General features: G+C 44.0%; 1 protein-coding gene across 3 annotated transcripts in view; it reads left to right on the forward strand.

Moving 5' to 3' along the window:
• TMEM74 (transmembrane protein 74) overlaps positions 1 to 18,863 on the forward strand; it is a 214,926-nt gene that overhangs the window by 164,548 nt on the left and 31,515 nt on the right. The window lies entirely within an intron of this gene.

The raw sequence follows: 18,863 nt of genomic DNA on the forward strand, positions 1-18,863 counted from the left end.
GGATCAGTTCCGTTTTGTAAGCTTGCAATTCTCTCCCAGTATATCTGAAGGTGTCATCATACATCTCGGTGATATTGTCTATCAGGTTCGCTAGCGCGGTAATATACCTAAAATTTATAACTCCTCTGGCGGTACGGGTGATATCTAGCGCGAGCAGGAGTTGAATCCCAGTGGATTCGTGGATCAAATCAGAGGGGAGGACATATGGGACAGAATATGACATCACCATATTACAAACCTTCCAGGTGAAAAATCCTATCCCTAACTCTCTCATCTGACTAGTACACGTATCAGGTTGTATGATATGCGCACAGTATCCTGGTGATACTTCTCCAACTCGCATGGGACTGCTTCCTAGAGTGTACCTATATTGGAAATATCTCCCACTGTTGGCTATTTGGCGTATAAGCTCTTTGTCTACGGGCATTCTATCGGCTCTGTGTGAGAATGTCATGGTTTGGTTGTTCCATGTCACCTCCCAATTTCCCGGCTTTCGGGGATTGGAAATGTTAAAACATATTAGGGACCTATCCACATGATATTGGTGGAGCTTCAAACTAGGAGGCCTAGAAATATTAAATTTCTTGTCCACCGGTCTCCCACCCCTTAACTCAAGTACCTCATCTATTGTTAAAGAGTATGGCACTAGTCCTGACTTTCTATGCCCTTGAGGTACTTGTGAGCACACCCAGCATTCCGTTTGGTTTAAAACCTTACCCACTAATGAGTGATAGTCACTCAATGGATGACGGTCCATATTGATATTAATGCTGGACTGACATCTCTGGATGCACCCGTCCTCAACTATGTTGTCACAATTCCTACATATACAATTCTCTTCAGCTAACAATCCTTCACAATGTCTGTTAGTGTCATGGCTACCAGATCATTTTCTGATACTCGCCTTTGCTCGGTGATTGTGTTGCTCTTGGAATTCTACGAATCCATCCTGGTCATCAGAACCCATTCCAGATCCTTTCCTGACCTCACTGGTACTCTAACTGAAACAGACTGCTCTGGTCAACAACAGGGTCAACAGGAAAACACGGACTGCAGTCTCTTGGGGCGAGTCCATCTTACAGGAGGAGAAAGAAAGAGTTGTAATGGGGGAAAGAAAACAACTAGAAGGGAAAGAAAACTTGGCGCGACAACCGCCTCTGATCTTGTAGTTCTCTGTGCTCAGGTGCCGTGACAACAGTCCTGCCTCTCAGCCTTCCCGGAACAGACACTCCAGTGATATGGTTTCCTCCACACTCTGCTCTCTGTCACGGGCTCTCTCTGGGTCAGCGACCTTCTTACAGTGGGACGAGTGGACCCAAGTCTCTCTTTCGGCAACCTTCAATGCTGTCGTGCTGGTCAGTAAGACTTGGTACGGTCCTTCCCAACGGTCAATCAGGCAACCTGAGCGTAGAAAATTCCGAATCATTACATAATCTCAAGGTTCAATGTCATGACAATTATTGTCTGGCAGATCAGGAATCACCAGCTTTAGATTGCTATTCTGATTCCTCAACTGCTTGCTCATCTTAACCAAATACTTTACAGTGACTTCATTGTTACATTTCAAATCATCCTGGGGGTCAATCATTACATGGGGTTGTCGACCAAAAAGAATTTGAAAGGGGGACAGATTAAGAGGGGACCTGGGAGTGGTTCTGATGCTGTACAATACAAGTGGCAAAGCTTCTGGCCACAACAATCCAGTTTCAGCCATTACTTTGCTCAACTTGTTCTTAATAGTGCTGTTTACTCTTTCCACTTTCGCACTCGCCTGTGGGCGGTACGGAGTATACAGCTTACTATTAATTCCCATTAATTTGCACATTACCTGAAAGACTTCACCTGTAAAATGGGTACCCCTATCACTTTCAATTATCCTAGGGATACCATACCTGCACACAAATTCCTGCACAATTTTCTTTGCAGTAAACGTAGCGGTATTTGTGGCAGCGGGGAACGCTTCAACCCAATTTGAAAACACATCAATACAAACCAATACATACTTTAAATTTCTACAGGGTGGAAATTGTATGAAGTCAATTTGTATTACCTGAAAAGGGCCGTCTGTTGGCGGGATATGGGATGGTTCTGTTGGTATTGCCTTTCCAATGTTCTTCCTCAAGCAGGTGAGGCATGTCATTGCCCTCTTACCCGCATGGGAAGAAAATCCTGGTGCACACCAGTAGGCTCTTACCAACTTGCACATACCTTCTTTACCTAGATGAGTCAGCCCATGTGCCGCCTCCGCTAAACTCAGAAGGTATGCTCTGGGTGCCACTGGCTTACCCTGTCCATCTGTCCAGAGTCCTGAGGACTCCTGGCCATATCCTTTTGACCTCCAGACTGCCTTTTCCTGTGGAGAACACAAATTTTACATTTCACTCAATTTTTGTGTGTTGACGGTATTGAATACCATCAGTTGTGTGATGTCTGTCTGTATGGGGGTACTGGCTGCTGATTTAGCAGCTTCGTCTGCCCGGCTGTTACCAAGTGACACCGGGTCTTGGCTGTATGTGTGGGCTTTACACTTGATAACAGCCACTCTGTCAGGTTCCTGTATTGCTGCTAAAAGTCTTTTGATGTGGGTCGCATGCGCCACGGGTGTGCCAGCTGCCGTCATGAAATTTCTGAGGCGCCATAGGGCCCCGAAATCATGCACTACTCCAAAAGCATACCTAGAATCCGTGTAGATATTGGCTGACTTACCTTTAGCCAATTCACACGCTCTGGTTAGGGCAACCAGCTCAGCAACTTGTGCTGAGTGAGGTGGGCCCAGGGGTTCCGCTTCTATGGTACCTTTGTCATCTACGACTGCGTATCCAGTACACAAGTCTCCCAGTGTAGAAAGTAAAATCTACACCTTCCAGTGGGTTGTCACTGATGTCAGGCCTTGCAGTGAAATTTTGGGTCAAATATTCCATACAATCATGTGTGTCAGTGTCTGTACTAAATCCTCCTTCACCATTACTCTCATCCCCCACCCTTTGTGCCTGTCCAGGCACACCTGGGAGATACGTTGCAGGATTTAGTGCGCTGCATCTCCTTATAGTGATGTTTACAGGGGCCATTAGTGCTAATTCCCACCTTGTAAACCGTGCGGATGAGACGTGTCTGGTTTGGGCAGAATTCAGTAAGGCTGACACTGCATGAGGTGTATGGCTGGTCAGGTTGTGTCCTAGCACTACATCTTCGCTTTTACTCACTGGCAATGCTATCGCTGCAACACTTCGCAAGCATGTGGGGAGGGATCGTGCTACCGTGTCTAGCTGAGCGCTGTAGTAGGCTACCGGCCTGCTGGCATCACCATGCTTCTGGGTTAAAACACCTGCCGCACACCCAGCACTTTCCGTACTGTACAGTTCAAAGGGTTTCCCATAATCTGGCATACCTAATGCTGGTGCCTGCGTTAGGCACTGTTTAAGTCTCTCAAATGCCAGTTCGGACTCATCTGTGTGCGAAATCCGATCTGGTTTGTTTGATGAGACCATCTCTTGTAAAGGTAAGGCTAGTATGGAAAACCCTGGGATCCAGTTACGGCAGTACCCACACATTCCTAGGAAAGTGCGAATCTGTTGCTGGGTTTGTGGCAGAGTCATGTCGCGAATCGCCTGTACTCTATCAGCGGTGAGGTGTCTCAGTCCTTGCGTCAAGCAATGTCCCAAATATTTTACCTTGGTCTGGCATAATTGCAACTTATCCTTTGAAACCTTGTGTCCTGTATCAGAAAGATGAAACAGAAGCTGTTTTGTGGCTCTCAAGGACGATTCGAGTGAATCAGAACACAGCAGTAAGTCATCTACATACTGTATTAATACTGATCCGCTCTCAGGTTGAAAGGACTGTAAACAATCATGCAAAGCCTGTGAGAAAATACTTGGGCTGTCAATGAAACCTTGTGGTTAACGAGTCCAGGTGTACTGTACTCCTCTGTATGTGAATGCAAACAAATATTGGCTGTCAGGGTGCAGAGGTACCGAAAAGAAAGCGGAGCAGAGGTCAATCACAGTGAAAAATTTCGCAGTGGGAGGGATTTGCATAAGGATGACAGCTGGATTTGGCACTACGGGGAATTGGCTCTCAACTATTTTGTTGATCCCCCTTAGATCCTGCACTAGCCTATAACCCCTCCCCCCGCTCTTTTTCACAGGGAAGATGGGACTATTGGCAGTGCTGGACGTCCTAACCAGAATGCCCTGTTGTAGCAAGTGCTCTATTACTGGGTAACTCCACCTCTGGCTTCAGAGGATACTGTGGGATTTTTGGAGCTATCCTACCATCTTTTACTTGAACTACTACAGGAGCTACATTTGCCATTAATCCAGTGTCTTGTCCATCCTTGGTCCAAAGTGACTCCGGTATCTGGGAAATCATTTCCTCTACCTTGGACGGACACCTATCTGTAACAGCAGTGTGTGACATTAACCTTTGTGGGGAGTCTAGCATATCCTGTACTTCCTGAGCGTGATTCTCGGGTATATCTAAGAACACACCTCCAGGAGTACAATATATGACACACCCCATCTTGCACAGTAAATCTCTCCCAAGTAGATTAGTCGGAGCCGATGCAGCTAGCAGAAAGGAGTGCTTGGTCTGCAAAGGCCCTTTCGTAATCTCTGCTGGTTTGCTTAAAGGGTAGTGTTGTACTACTCCTGTTACTCCCATGGCTGGAATTGTTTTACCAGTGGTCTTCATACCCACTGTTGAATTTAACACTGACTTGGCCGCCCCCGTATCTACAAGGAAAGGTAGAGATCTACCAGCTACATCAATTGTGACCTCGGGTTCACTTCCAAGGCTCGCAATTAATTTTACTGGCTGCAGACTACAGGTGTGGCCCCACCCCTATTGTATGTGGTGACCTCCCCGCAGCGCGCTGGCAGCTACAACATGTGAAGGGGGTAACTGGGAATTTTCAGAGACTTGCCAGTCTCTTTTTGGTGGGTACCTTCTTGTTTCCCCTGCATGTGGCTCATAACTCCGTCTCTGCGGTCCTTGATCCCAATTACGTGTGTCATGTCGTTGTCTAGGGGGTTGATATACCTTATGTGGGTCGTTAAACATACAATTCCGTGCAATGTGTCCCTCTCTCCGACAGTTGTAACATGTTATCACATTTGACTTAGCCACAGGGGTCTGGGGCTTAGGCTGAGGTGGCTTCGTTGTAAGGGCTTGTATACTTACTGCCATCAGCTTATCGCCCTGTGACTCCCTGTGTCTCATGATGTTCCGATCATGTTCAATAGCGGTCTCTCTCAAAGCAGCCACCGACATACCTCTCCAGTTAGGTTGGGTGGTCTGTACCCTTGTCCTCAACACTTCCTTTAAACCATCCATTAATACAGAAACTGCTATGGTGCACATTTGTCTTAATGTCTTCTATTCCAGTGTACCTAGCCATTTCCTGCAGTGCCCGATGGAAATAATCAGAAGCAATTTCACCTTCTTTTTGTCTTATGGAGAAGATTTTGTTCCACTTGACAACAGCTGGGAAATATACTCCTAACTGCAGGTTGATCCGTTTTACATTGTCCTGATTGTACTCATCAGTGAGAGGTACCTCTTCGTCTAACCTACAATCAGTGATAAATCTCGCAGAGTCGATATTGGGGGGCAAACATGCCCTCAGCAATGTCCGCCAATCTTTGTTATTGGGTTCTGCGGAGTTACCTAGTTCTCTAATGAACCTTTGGCTTGCAACTAGATCTTTCCTAGGATCAGGGAATTCAGACATCATTGTTCTTAATTCTGTCCGGGAAAAGGGACAATGCATTGCAATGTTCCTGACGGGAGTGACTCCCGAAGCGTCAGTTTTTCCATTTGGGACTGCAATTACCCTGACAGGATTAAGTTCAATCACATCACTCTGGGTTGATTCTACAATGTGTGGTGTAATCGTTTCTGCATAATGTACAGTACCGTACTTACCTGCGGACACGACCTCACCTGTCCCTCCACTAGGGGCCTTTGCTACTCCTCTTACTGGTTGGGCCGTGCCCACTGTAGTCTCTCTTATGGTGGCTGCTAGAGAGAGTGCCGATATTGTGGTAGGCTCATCTTCCTGGTCGCAGTCCTGAGGGAAGTTTAAGACAGGATACAACTTGCACGGGTTAGCATTAGCATCAATACACTTATCTACTTTACTCTTATCATTAATACATTTATTAAGTGCACTTTTATCATATACTAGTATGCCATTCTCTGTAGCCACTTTCTCTCCGGTTATGTATGGTGGTGGTGGTGCGGTAGCTATCAGTTTCCTGATAGGATTGGAACCAGCTGCTTGAGCTAATCCTCGTTGTATCTCACCTTCCTGTTGCCATAACTGTAAATAATCATAATGTCTAATCCATTGCTTGCCGGATTTTATCAGACATATCCTTCTCCTTAAATTTTGCAAAACCTCAGGATTAAAACTGCCTACCCTGGGAAACTTCTCCCCATCGTTCACAGTCATACGTTCCCACTCATTGCATAAAACCTCGGCGTGTGATCCATATTTTTCACACATTATGTACCTCGCCGACCCTGCTGGCCGCGGAATTATATCAACCTGAACCTTGGTTGATCGTCCCTTACTTGAGCAACTGGCCCCCATTCTTTGCAGGTATTGCCTTCTCAGCGAATGCCTACAAAAACCACTTTCTCAGAGGTAAGGCAACGGTGAAAGTCCAATGAGTGCCTTCACCCACTCTCGCCCACGTCGACCAATATGCCCACACACTGCTTCAGCGCTGACATACTCAACCCAGGGCCCCTATGTAACCTCTATTTACTGGGGCGTGTGGGAGTATGCTACCCTCCCCAGTAAGTATCAGTGCTGGAGAATTCCTGAGTGATCAGCGAACCTCCCTTAAAATAAAAAAAACCTACACAAATCACGTTAAAGTGTACAAATAGTGTTTATGATCCCGCAAAGCGTACGCAAATTGCATAATGGGTATCAAGGTAACCAACTAATGCACACAGTTACATGCGGTACAGTCGCACTGCGTATAAGTAACTATTACTTATCCGCTGAACGACCAGCGGAATCGGTTGTTTAGGCTGCGAAACCTTCAGCCGGAGCGTCTTCTCAAAACGGGCCTATATGGGTACTGCGCCAAGCCCCAGGGCTGCGCTCACTACCTCTGACCTTTCCTAAGTCAGGGTCTTCAGAACTTGGTATAGGTACTTTTAACGGATTTCTGACTTTCGCGGACCTTTTGGTCTGCTGTAACACTAATTGCTCCTTTTACCTTATTCACTGTTAACTTGAGATGGCCTTCTCCCACGCCACCACGTGTTCACTTCACGTGTGTCCTTCTACGAGGTCTTGAATTCCGGGGTTCACACCAAAGAAAACTTTATTTGCATACACACGCTCTTTCACTTCATATATACTTTGATTTTTTTCTGTACAGAAAATTTCTTTCATTCAGGTAACACAGGCTAATCCCAGAAGTAATGCAACGAGAGGAGGATCTTTTTAAACTAAATTTTGAAAACTGAGCAAATTTGTGCTATTATCTTGTGGCTTCCGTATCGCCTACTAAAACAATGCTATCGTGTGATTTGTATTTAGTGGGCGTATCTGTACGCACATTGCGTGATATACGCCACGTGTGTGGGCCTTTGCGTTGCGTACGCTGTCTCGCACTCGGTCAGAGACACGTGTACACAGGCCGGATACGTCCGCAGTAACACAAATAACACGCTTCTATAAATGCAAACGATATTTAACTATAATCGTTTACCAAGCACCACACAGTATCTCCTGTATAACCTTTATAACTGGGTCAAGCTGCGTGCATGTTTTACAATTACTCCCTTAAGTATTAATCTTACTTTTAACTAAATAGCAACAAATTTTCTCAGCACGTGATCAATACTAATGGCAAACAGAAAGGTAGATATGTGAAAATACGCAAATGAAAATACAGGTGTGTGCGTGTGTTGCATGCGCAATTTGCACCAATACAGAAATTTAAACAGATTTAAAAGACAATAGCTTAACGTTCTTACCTTTCGGTTCCGGATCCCACTAGCATCCCTACAAACCAAGCGGAGCATACGCTTATCTGATCAGCACTACCGTATCCCCAACCACCAAACGGCTAACAGGGGATACTACCTTCCCGCCCTTTGCTGATGGATAAAGTCTGCCTGGTTCCGCTTGGTTGCGGATATGAGGAGGCCCGGACGATGCACCCAATTGATAATGTCAGTTATTACCTATAAACATTAAGCTATATTCTATTACGGACTAAGTACGCTAATGACGCACTGAGTACCGTAAGGGTACGCACTTAGCGTAGCAGATACTAGGCCGTGGGCGCGACGCACGAGCGACACGTACGCTCATGGATTGATACACAGTAACCCTTAGTAACAACACACCGTAAGGGTATGCTTACACTTTAAACCTTGGCAATGTAATACTATAATGATGTAATGCTTATAAACCTTGATAATATGAAAGCTGTTTGAGCGATTGAGATGCTAAGAAAACTCTTTACAGTAACTAGTGAAAACACAAGACCTGGTTTGGATTTAAAAACCACTCCGGCTCTAACACCTTCGTGGATGATTTTTTTAGAGTAAAAAGGGGAAAACAATACAGCTTATACACTACAAAACTAACATCAAAATCTAAACAGAATAACAAGGAATAATATGAACAATAGCGAACGATCGTAAACACAAGCAAACAGAATGAGTACACAATGAGAACAAATGGCAAACACAGAGGATAACAAAATGGCTACAGAGAACTTACACACGTGGGAATGATTCGCAAGCGCGTCCTGGATCCAGCCTTCAGCCTTCAATGTGAAAACCTTGCAGAGAGAGTGAGTGACTGGACAGGCAATGGTGGTCTTTATATACACAGCATACAGTAACAATACAATGGTCCCTATAATCTCATGGTTCATTGGACACAGGAATGTGTCTCTGCATTATAACAAAAGGTCATAGGTGGGTTCGAACAGGTGGGCTGTGTCTTTCTCCAACTGCTCAGGTGGGAGGTATCCTCAGGATTCCCGCCGCATGGATAATGAACAGCAAATACAGTAAATGTCTATAAACTACTTTTGTACATAACTATACGCAGGAGCGAGCAATCTCTTCCTAACCAACACCGAAATGTTACTATTAAAATACTCTACAGCTGGATACTAGACACCACCATTCAACCTTTATCTGACCCTTCCTATCATGCAAAGAGGAATCTCTCTGTCCAAGAACCGTTTAAACTAAACATACTTGCTGACATTGTTAAGGGGAATATTATCTATAAAACACACTATATGGGTTAAATATGCTATGATCGAGTCGCCCGCTACACGCTCACAAACCCTACCATAAATGCGCATACCACGCGCCAAAGCGCACGGCCGTAGAAGCTCTTTTACGCAATGTGCGAATATGCGCACGCATGGTAGGGCGTGTGCACGCGCAGCGGGCATGTGCATTGGGTTAGTACAAGGCATGTGAATCATGATATTTTTCGACTTTGACAACATTCTGTCACCAAGTACCAGTGAATGACCACATCATGTATATAGGTGACAGATATAAAGTTACATTGTGGGGGAATCCAGTATACGTTCTGTGACCAGGTACCAGTGAATGACCACATCATGTATATTGGTGACAGATATAAAGTTACATTGTGGGGGAATCCAGTATACGTTCTGTCACCAGGTACCAGTGAATGACCACATCATGTATATAGGTGACAGATATAAAGTTACATTGTGGGGGAATACAGTATACGTTCAGTCACCAGGTACCAGTGAATGACCACATCATGTATATAGGTGACAGATATAAAGTTACATTGTGGGGGAATCCAGTATACGTTCTGTCACCAGGTACCAGTGAATGACCACATCATGTATATAGGTGACAGATATAAAGTTACATTGTGGGGGAATCCAGTATACGTTCTGTCAGCAGGTACCAGTGAATAACCACATCATGTATATAGGTGACAGATATAAAGTTACATTGTGAGGGAATCCAGTATACATTCTGTCACCAGGTACCAGTGAATGACCACATCATGTATATAGGTGACAGATATAACGTTACATTGTGGAGGAATCCAGTATACGTTCTGTCACCAGGTACCAGTGAATGACCACATCATGTATATATAGGTGACAGATATAAAGTTACATTGTGGGGGAATCCCGTATACGTTCTGTCACCAGGTACCAGTGAATGACCACATCATGTATATAGGTGACAGATATATATTTACATTGTGGGGGAATCCAGTATACGTTCTGTCACCAGGTACCAGTGAATGACCACATCATGTATATAGGTGACAGATATAAAGTTACATTGTGGGGGAATCCAGTATACGTTCTGTCACCAGGTACCAGTGAATGGCCACATCATGTATATAGGTGACAGATATAAAGTTACATTGTGGGGGAATCCAGTATACGATCTGTCACCAAGTACCAGTGAATGACCACATCATGTATATAGGTGACAGATATAAAGTTACATTGTGAGGGAATCCAGTATACGTTCTGTCACCAGGTACCAGTGAATGACCACATCATGTATATACATGACAGATATAAAGTTACATTGTGGGGGAATCCAGTATACGTTCTGTCACCAGGTACCAGTGAATGACCACATCATGTATATAGATGACAGATATAAAGTTACATTGTGGGGGAATCCAGTATACGTTCTGTCACCAGGTACCAGTGAATGGCCACATCATGTATATAGATGACAGATATAAAGTTACATTGTGGGTGAATACAGTATACGTTCTGTCAGCAGGTACCAGTGAATGACCACATCATGTATATAGGTGACAGATATAAAGTTACATTGTGGGGGAATCCAGTATACGTTCTGTCACCAGGTACCAGTGAATGACCACATCATGTATATAGGTGACAGATATAAAGTTACATTGTGGGGGAATCCAGTATACGTTCTGTCACCAGGTACCAGTGAATGACCACATCATGTATATAGGTGACAGATATAAAGTTACATTGTGGGGGAATCCAGTATACGTTCTGTCACCAGGTACCAGTGAATGACCACATCATGTATATAGGTGACAGATATAAAGTTACATTGTGGGGGAATCCAGTATACGTTCTGTCACCAGGTACCAGTGAATGGCCACATCATGTATATAGGTTACAGATATAAAGTTACATTGTGGGGGATTCCAGTATACGTTCTGTCACCAGGTACCAGTGAATGACCACATCATGTATATAGGTGACAGATATAAAGTTACATTGTGGGGGAATCCAGTATACGTTCTGTCACCAGGTACCAGTGAATGACCACATCATGTATATAGGTGACAGATATAAAGTTACATTGTGGGGGAATCCAGTATACGTTCTGTCACCAGGTACCAGTGAATGACCACATCATGTATATATAGGTATCAGATACAACGTTACATTGTGGGGGAATCCAGTATACGTTCTGTCGCCAGGTACCAGTGAATGACCACATCATGTATATAGGTGACAGATATAAAGTTACATTGTGGGGGAATACAGTATACGTTCTGTCACCAGGTACCAGTGAATGACCACATCATGTATATATAGGTGACAGATACAACGTTACATTGTGGGGGAATCCAGTATACGTTCTGTCGCCAGGTACCAGTGAATGACCACATCATGTATATAGGTGACAGATATAATGTTACATTGTGGGGGAATCCAGTATACGTTCTGTCACCAGGTACCAGTGAATGACCACATCATGTATATATGTGACAGATATAAAGTTACATTGTGGGGGAATCCAGTATACGTTCTGTCACCAGGTACCAGTGAATGGCCACATCATGTATATAGGTGACAGATATAAAGTTACATTGTTGGGGAATTCAGTATACGTTCTTTCACCATGTACCAGTGAATGGCCACATCATGTATATAGGTGACAGATATAAAGTTACATTGTTGGGGAATCCAGTATACGTTCTGTCACCAGGTACCAGTGAATGACCACATCATGTATATAGGTGACAGATATAAAGTTACATTGTGAGGGAATCCAGTATACGTTCTGTCACCAGGTACCAGTGAATGACCACATCATGTATATAGGTGACAGATATAAAGTTACATTGTGGGGGAATCCAGTATACGTTCTGTCACCAGGTACCAGTGAATGACCACATCATGTATATAGGTGACAGATATAATGTTACATTGTGGGGGAATCCAGTATACATTCTGTCACCAGGTACCAGTGAATGACCACATCATGTATATAGGTGACAGATATAAAGTTACATTGTGGGGGAATCCAGTATATGTTCTATCACCAGGTACCAGTGAATGACCACATCATGTATATAGGTGACAGATATAACGTTACATTGTGGGGGAATCCAGTATACGTTCTGTCACCAGGTACCAGTGAATGACCACATCATGTATATAGGTGACAGATATAAAGTTACATTGTGGGGGAATCCAGTATACGTTCAGTCACCAGGTACCAGTGAATGACCACATCATGTATATAGGTGACAGATATAAAGTTACATTGTGGGGGAATCCAGTATATGTTCTATCACCAGGTACCAGTGAATGAACACATCATGTATATAGGTGACAGATATAAAGTTACATTGTGGGGGAATCCAGTATACGTTCTGTCACCTGGTACCAGTGAATGACCACATCATGTATATAGGTGACAGATATAAAGTTACATTGTGGGGGAATCCAGTTTACGTTCTATCACCAGGTACCAGTGAATGAACACATCATGTATATAGGTGACAGATATAAAGTTACATTGTAGGGGAATTCAGTATACGTTCTGTCGCCAGGTACCAGTGAATGACCACATCATGTATATAGGTGACAGATATAATGTTACATTGTGGGGGAATCCAGTATACATTCTGTCACCAGGTACCAGTGAATGACCACATCATGTATATAGGTGACAGATATAAAATTACATTGTGGGGGAATCCAGTATACGTTCTGTCACCAGGTACCAGTGAATGACCACATCATGTATATAGGTGACAGATATAAAGTTACATTGTGGGGGAATCCAGTATACGTTCAGTCACCAGGTACCAGTGAATGACCACATCATGTATATAGGTGACAGATATAAAGTTACATTGTGGGGGAATCCAGTATATGTTCTATCACCAGGTACCAGTGAATGAACACATCATGTATATAGGTGACAGATATAAAGTTACATTGTGGGGGAATCCAGTATACGTTCTGTCACCAGGTACCAGTGAATGACCACATCATGTATATACTTATACTGGTGGTTCCCAGTCCCCACAATGCAGCACACTGATCAGATATTTGCAGCACACTGAGCACAGATTACGAAGCTTTTCAGGGAGAGAACGCTGCCACGTCCTCTCCGTTCAATCTCCAATGCACGAGTGAAAATGGCGGCGATGCGCGGCTTCTTATATAGAATACGAATCTCGCGAGAATCCGACAGCGGGATGATGACGTTCGGGCAAGTTCTGGTTAACCGAACAAGGCGGGAAGATCCGAGGCTGCCTCAGAACCGTGTAAAATGGGTGAAGTTCGGGGGCTTCGGATCCCGAGGAACCGAACCCGCTCATCTCTACTTATTTACTGATGGAGGGGGTATCACTGCGCCCTCCTATTTAACAAGGGCGACCACCGGTAAATCATACCGAACCCTTAACAAGAGAACTACTCCAGACAAATCACAGACTTATCCTGCTGTTACTATGTCTTTTGCTTCTTATTATTCCTCACCATAGCCCAGTGGCGGATCCCTGGGGGGGAGTGGGGGCATTTACCCCCGTAACACATCTCAAGGGCCCTCTACCTCTGGCCATTGTATAGCAGCACAGTGGCAAACGCAGGATTTCTAGAGGAGGGTTTCCATTTGCAATCCATAGTCTTCCACTCTGGGAACATTGGAGGAGATGCTGGACTCTGGGGAACCAAGTAACGACCCTGGACATTAATGTAAACAATGGTCTTCTTTATATACACTGGATAATGTATTGAATACAGTATGAATATTTAACACTATAGATGGTCTATAGTATAGGCTTTATCAAATCCTATAAATAAGATAAGTGGTCAGGAAAAGGTTAAACATCCCATAATAAATAAATAAATACACAAACATAATATAACCAGTGCTGTACTTTCTAAGCACACATTCTCCCACCTCATGATAAGGCTCCTGTCTCTTCTTCCTGGGAGCTACTCTCTGGTCCAGTGCACTGATTGAGGACTCAGATGCACACTCATAGCAAACTCGGCAGAAGAAGCTGCTCCCACTGGGCATGTGCAGCAGATCTGCTCTGTCCCTTATACTGCATGTTGTGGCGACACCTCTAGTAATCGTATTATATACCATTGCTATTGTTGTCATAATTTGAGCCACTGGCCAAGACGAGGGGGGGGGGGGGTTTCCAGGCAACCAGAACCCCTCCCCCCCCCCTCCGCGTTTGCCTATGCAGCACAGCACTGATCTGGTCCGTAGTTCTGCCATAGCCTGCTAAGGAGGATTGTGAAGTGGCTTCGTTTAACAAGTGCAGAGCTTTTCATATCTTGAGATGGTGTAACCCCATACACTTCAATGGGGGACTTGTGAAGCTGGAGGGGTTACACCAGATCACCTCTGAGCCTAAGCATAGGTATTCCTTATCACGTTACGCTGCCAATGAGAAGAGAATCTCCATTGCCGCAAGGTTATCGGCGTGCCTCTGAAAGGATTGGTGACTTGCACCAGCAAATCTATAATGCCACAATAAAGATTCCTAGCGCACGTTTTTAATAAATAGACCCCTTAATCTTGGTACATTACATTCAGGAGCAGTGCTACCGTTAGACAAACCTAGACTGACGTATTGGGGCCCCAGTGCCAATAGTCGCGCAAATGGTCGATGCTTTTCAACTGCGCATGCGTCTATATTTCGCAGTTTGTGTGACAGAACTTTAAGAGGGTCTCTGATTAATATATATATGAAACATTCCATCCTCATTATTGCTGTGTTATGTGGACAGAAAGCATTATAATTTGTTATAATAATGATTATACCCCTCCTATGCTTATCACACCATTGCAGCCTCTCCGAACTCATTATCGTGTACTTACCAACGTGACATAATCTCACAGCGGTTTCAATATACAGTATATACTGTTTTGATCAGAAATTCCTTTTCCACAGACTTATGTTATCTTACATACCACCTGATGACCCACATTATATTGGTTCTCACCGTAACTATATTACATTTCAAATCCAGTGTGAGAAATGGTGCACGGCGATGGGAATACGCAGCTCATCCAGCAGGAAGCGCAGGGTCAGCATTTAGCCCTATACGAGTGTCAATCTGAGCTCAGGAAGACACACATATTAGGATAATCAATACCAAGGGGAGACGGGAAGCGTAAGGAACACAGCCAAGGTCATAGGTCAATGCGAAGGTCTCCATTTCTCAGGGAAGCATCAAAGCTGAATTCTGCAGCTTCTTTCAACTAGAGATTTTAATAAAGGGTGCAATTTATGATTCAGTGGTTTCTTAAACTTGACAGTGGACATTATTTAAAAGTTGAATTTATCAGTAGGTCTGTGCCCAGGGCCAGGCTGAAAGGCGGCATTTGCGTTTCTCTTTTTGAGGCACAGCGCAAATAACAGCGTATTTTTTTCTGCTGAACAATTTAATGTTTTGAGAAAAATAAATTTTTGTGGCGCTAACTGAAATGTTGCATAAACCCATAGTGAGAGCTATATCTGAGGAACGTTACTTACAAGGAATGTCCAGTAATAATATGATGGTAAAGTCATCTCCCAGGGATGTCATGGCGGTAGGAAGCGAAGCCTGAGAACCCTGACGCACACTTCGCAATGGTTTAGACAAAATTAACTCATTCACGATTCGCACAAAACTTCCCAAAACGCCACTTTTTGGGTGAAATGCCATTTGCTGTGTAAGTTCTTTTTCTTTTGTGACCCTTACTTTGGGTCGGTCCCACCAAAAATGGGATAGTTGGGATGTATTCTCTTCTGAAATCTCCCCTCCCCCCTCTTTTTGCAGATGTTGCACACTGTCCCATACACTGTTGCATATTTGCATTAAACTTTTAAAAACATTTTCTAGGGACACTTTTCTGAACATCGCTACAGCAGCCGTCCCGGTAATCGGGAGGATTTGGGTACAATTTGGAGGCATTCCCTACAGTTGAGGTGTTCCTGTGCAGCCCATTTAGCTCCACCTCCTTCCCTGATTGGACCACCGCCTGCCGTTCCCCACAGCCAGGATTTCCATTGATGGGTGCAAACTATCAATGGTTTCATGCCATTAATGCACTTTGGCCACCATCGATAATGACCATTGATGGTTAACCCACCGCTTACCATCCCTATGGGAGTGTGGCACACATTGGGGCAGATGTATTAACCTGGAGAAGTCATAAGGAAGTGATAAACCAGTGATAAATGCAAGGTGATAAACATACCAGCCAATCAGCTCCCATATGTAAATGAACAGTTAGGAGCTGATTGGCTGGTGTATTATCACCTTGCACTTATCACTGCTTTATCACTTCCTTATGCCTTCTCGAGGTTATTACATCTACCCCATTGTTGGGAATGCCAGTGTCCTCTTTATATTGTTCACCTCCTGCTAAAGGGGGTCTGATCCATCATGCCTACTTGAAGGAGTGACTGGTACTTCTCACCAGCCAGGGCTCCGTCAGACCTGGGTTCTCAGCAACCGATTCCCTGCGCTCTCGGCACCCCTGGCTGCAAAACTTGTGCATCTAGCCATGTGACACTGTCTCGGAGGACAATGAAGCACCACAAATCCCATCATGACATGTTTACTGAATGTGATAATAATACACGATTTGCTTTTTAATGCTCATTTTTTATTTACTGTGTATAATAACTTGTAAAACAGATAAAATGAAGCGAGCACATGAATTGCATCTTACGTGCAGAAAAACACACACGTTTTTTTTGTTGTTCAAGTAGAGACAAATTTTTAATACTTGGGAACGAACCAGAATCTAAGTGATGGCTGACAACTGTGCATCTGGCTGCCCCATGTGGTAAGTTGCCGGCCAGGACAGCACATCAAATACAACGCTTCATTTGTGGTCAAATACATTTCTTTTCTTCTGTACAGTTGGCATGGGGCAGAGGCTAGGTCTGTGGCTCACTTTGGCAATAGGGACGGAGGGGGGCAGTAAATATGGCCACATGCAGCAGAAATTTTAAATTCAGGCTTTTAGTCAGTGATCCGGATAGTGTCAGCCACAGTGCATCACAAGAGCCTACGGGGGTCATTCCGAGTTGTTCGCTCGTTGCTGATTTTCGCAACGGAGCGATTAATGCGAAAATGCGCATGGTACGCAGTGCGCATACGCTAAGTATTTTAGCTCAAAACTTAGTAGATTTGCTCACGGCAGAACAAAGATTTTTCATCGTTGAAGTGATCCGAGTGTGATTGACAGGAAGTGGGTTTTTCTGGGCGGAAACTGACCGTTTCCTGGGAGTGTGCGGAAAAACGCAGGCGTGTCAGGGAAAAACGCGGGAGTGTCTGTAGAAACGGGGGAGTGGCTGGCCGAACGCAGGGCGTGTTTGTGACGTCAAACCAGGAACGAAACGGGCTGAGCTGATTGCAGTGTAGGAGTAAGTCTCGAGCTACTCAGAAACTGCTAAGAATTTTCTATACGCAATTCTGCTAATCTTTCGTTCGCAATTCTGCTAAGCGAAGATACACTCCCAGAGGGCGGCGGCCTAGCGTGTGCAATGCTGCTAAAATCAGCTAGCGAGCGAACAACTCGGAATCACCCCCTACCTGTATAATTCCTCTGTGATTGGAGCTGAAGACGGGATGAATTGCACAATATAATATGCTGCTATGTGACAGAACATGGAAAACTACTATACAGATAGATCCACAGTTATCTTGCTAGTTTGCTGCACCTAGGCACAACATGGTTTATTTACATAAACCCTTCATCTATTGTTCTTCGCTGCAATACAATACAGAGAACAATACAGCAGGGGATTAAGTCATTACAGCAGGGGATTAAGTCTGACTGTACAGTCTCGATTAATCCTATTAAAGGCCAAGATAAACATGGACCCATCTGTATGTACAAAGGGACATGTATGAATTTAACACCTCGGGGTTGGCAGGTGTCTTAAGTGGTTGTAAGGGGTATCACAGGTGTTCAGTGGCTGTGTGACAGACCCTTTCCCTAAGATGTTTTCCTCCATACCTTGTTCGTTGTACCTTGCTCAGAGAGGTAGGATAGATTGATACACAACAGTGATTCAGTAACAGCAATCTCCAACAGGAAGTTTCTTTTATTGAACAGCAAGAAACTCTGGATTAAGGAGGGTGATTAGTTATTTGGCAAAGTTGGGCAATCACAATTATAATGATGAATTTAAGACAAGAAAATCACATTTGACTACAGCTCACAATACACTTAAACATTCACTATTTCAATGGTTCAATCAATCTAATCACAGACACATGCATATTCCAAGAAAATAAGACAATATTGAGGACAATGAAGAAAGTAATTAAGAATAGTGTTTCAATGGCAGTTACTACGTTTCTAACGATCCCTGATAAGAATGTCTCAATCTTCACAAGCAATTTTTGTTGGAGCTCTGGGATCCTCAAGTGCCACAGTTTTGCAGTGGGGGTTAACGGCACTTGTGAAGCAATATTAATCCTGGATTTTATTAGCAGAAATTGAATGTAAATGGCGTAGGTATTTTAGGATATCTATCAATGCAACTTTCTCTCTAGCAATTATTCCTTTAACAAATAACTCAGTCTTTACTCTTTAAAGCAACTCAATGT

Source organism: Pseudophryne corroboree, chromosome 5 (genome assembly GCF_028390025.1).
Source record: "Pseudophryne corroboree isolate aPseCor3 chromosome 5, aPseCor3.hap2, whole genome shotgun sequence".
In the NCBI taxonomy this organism is placed as follows: Eukaryota; Metazoa; Chordata; class Amphibia; order Anura; family Myobatrachidae; genus Pseudophryne; species Pseudophryne corroboree.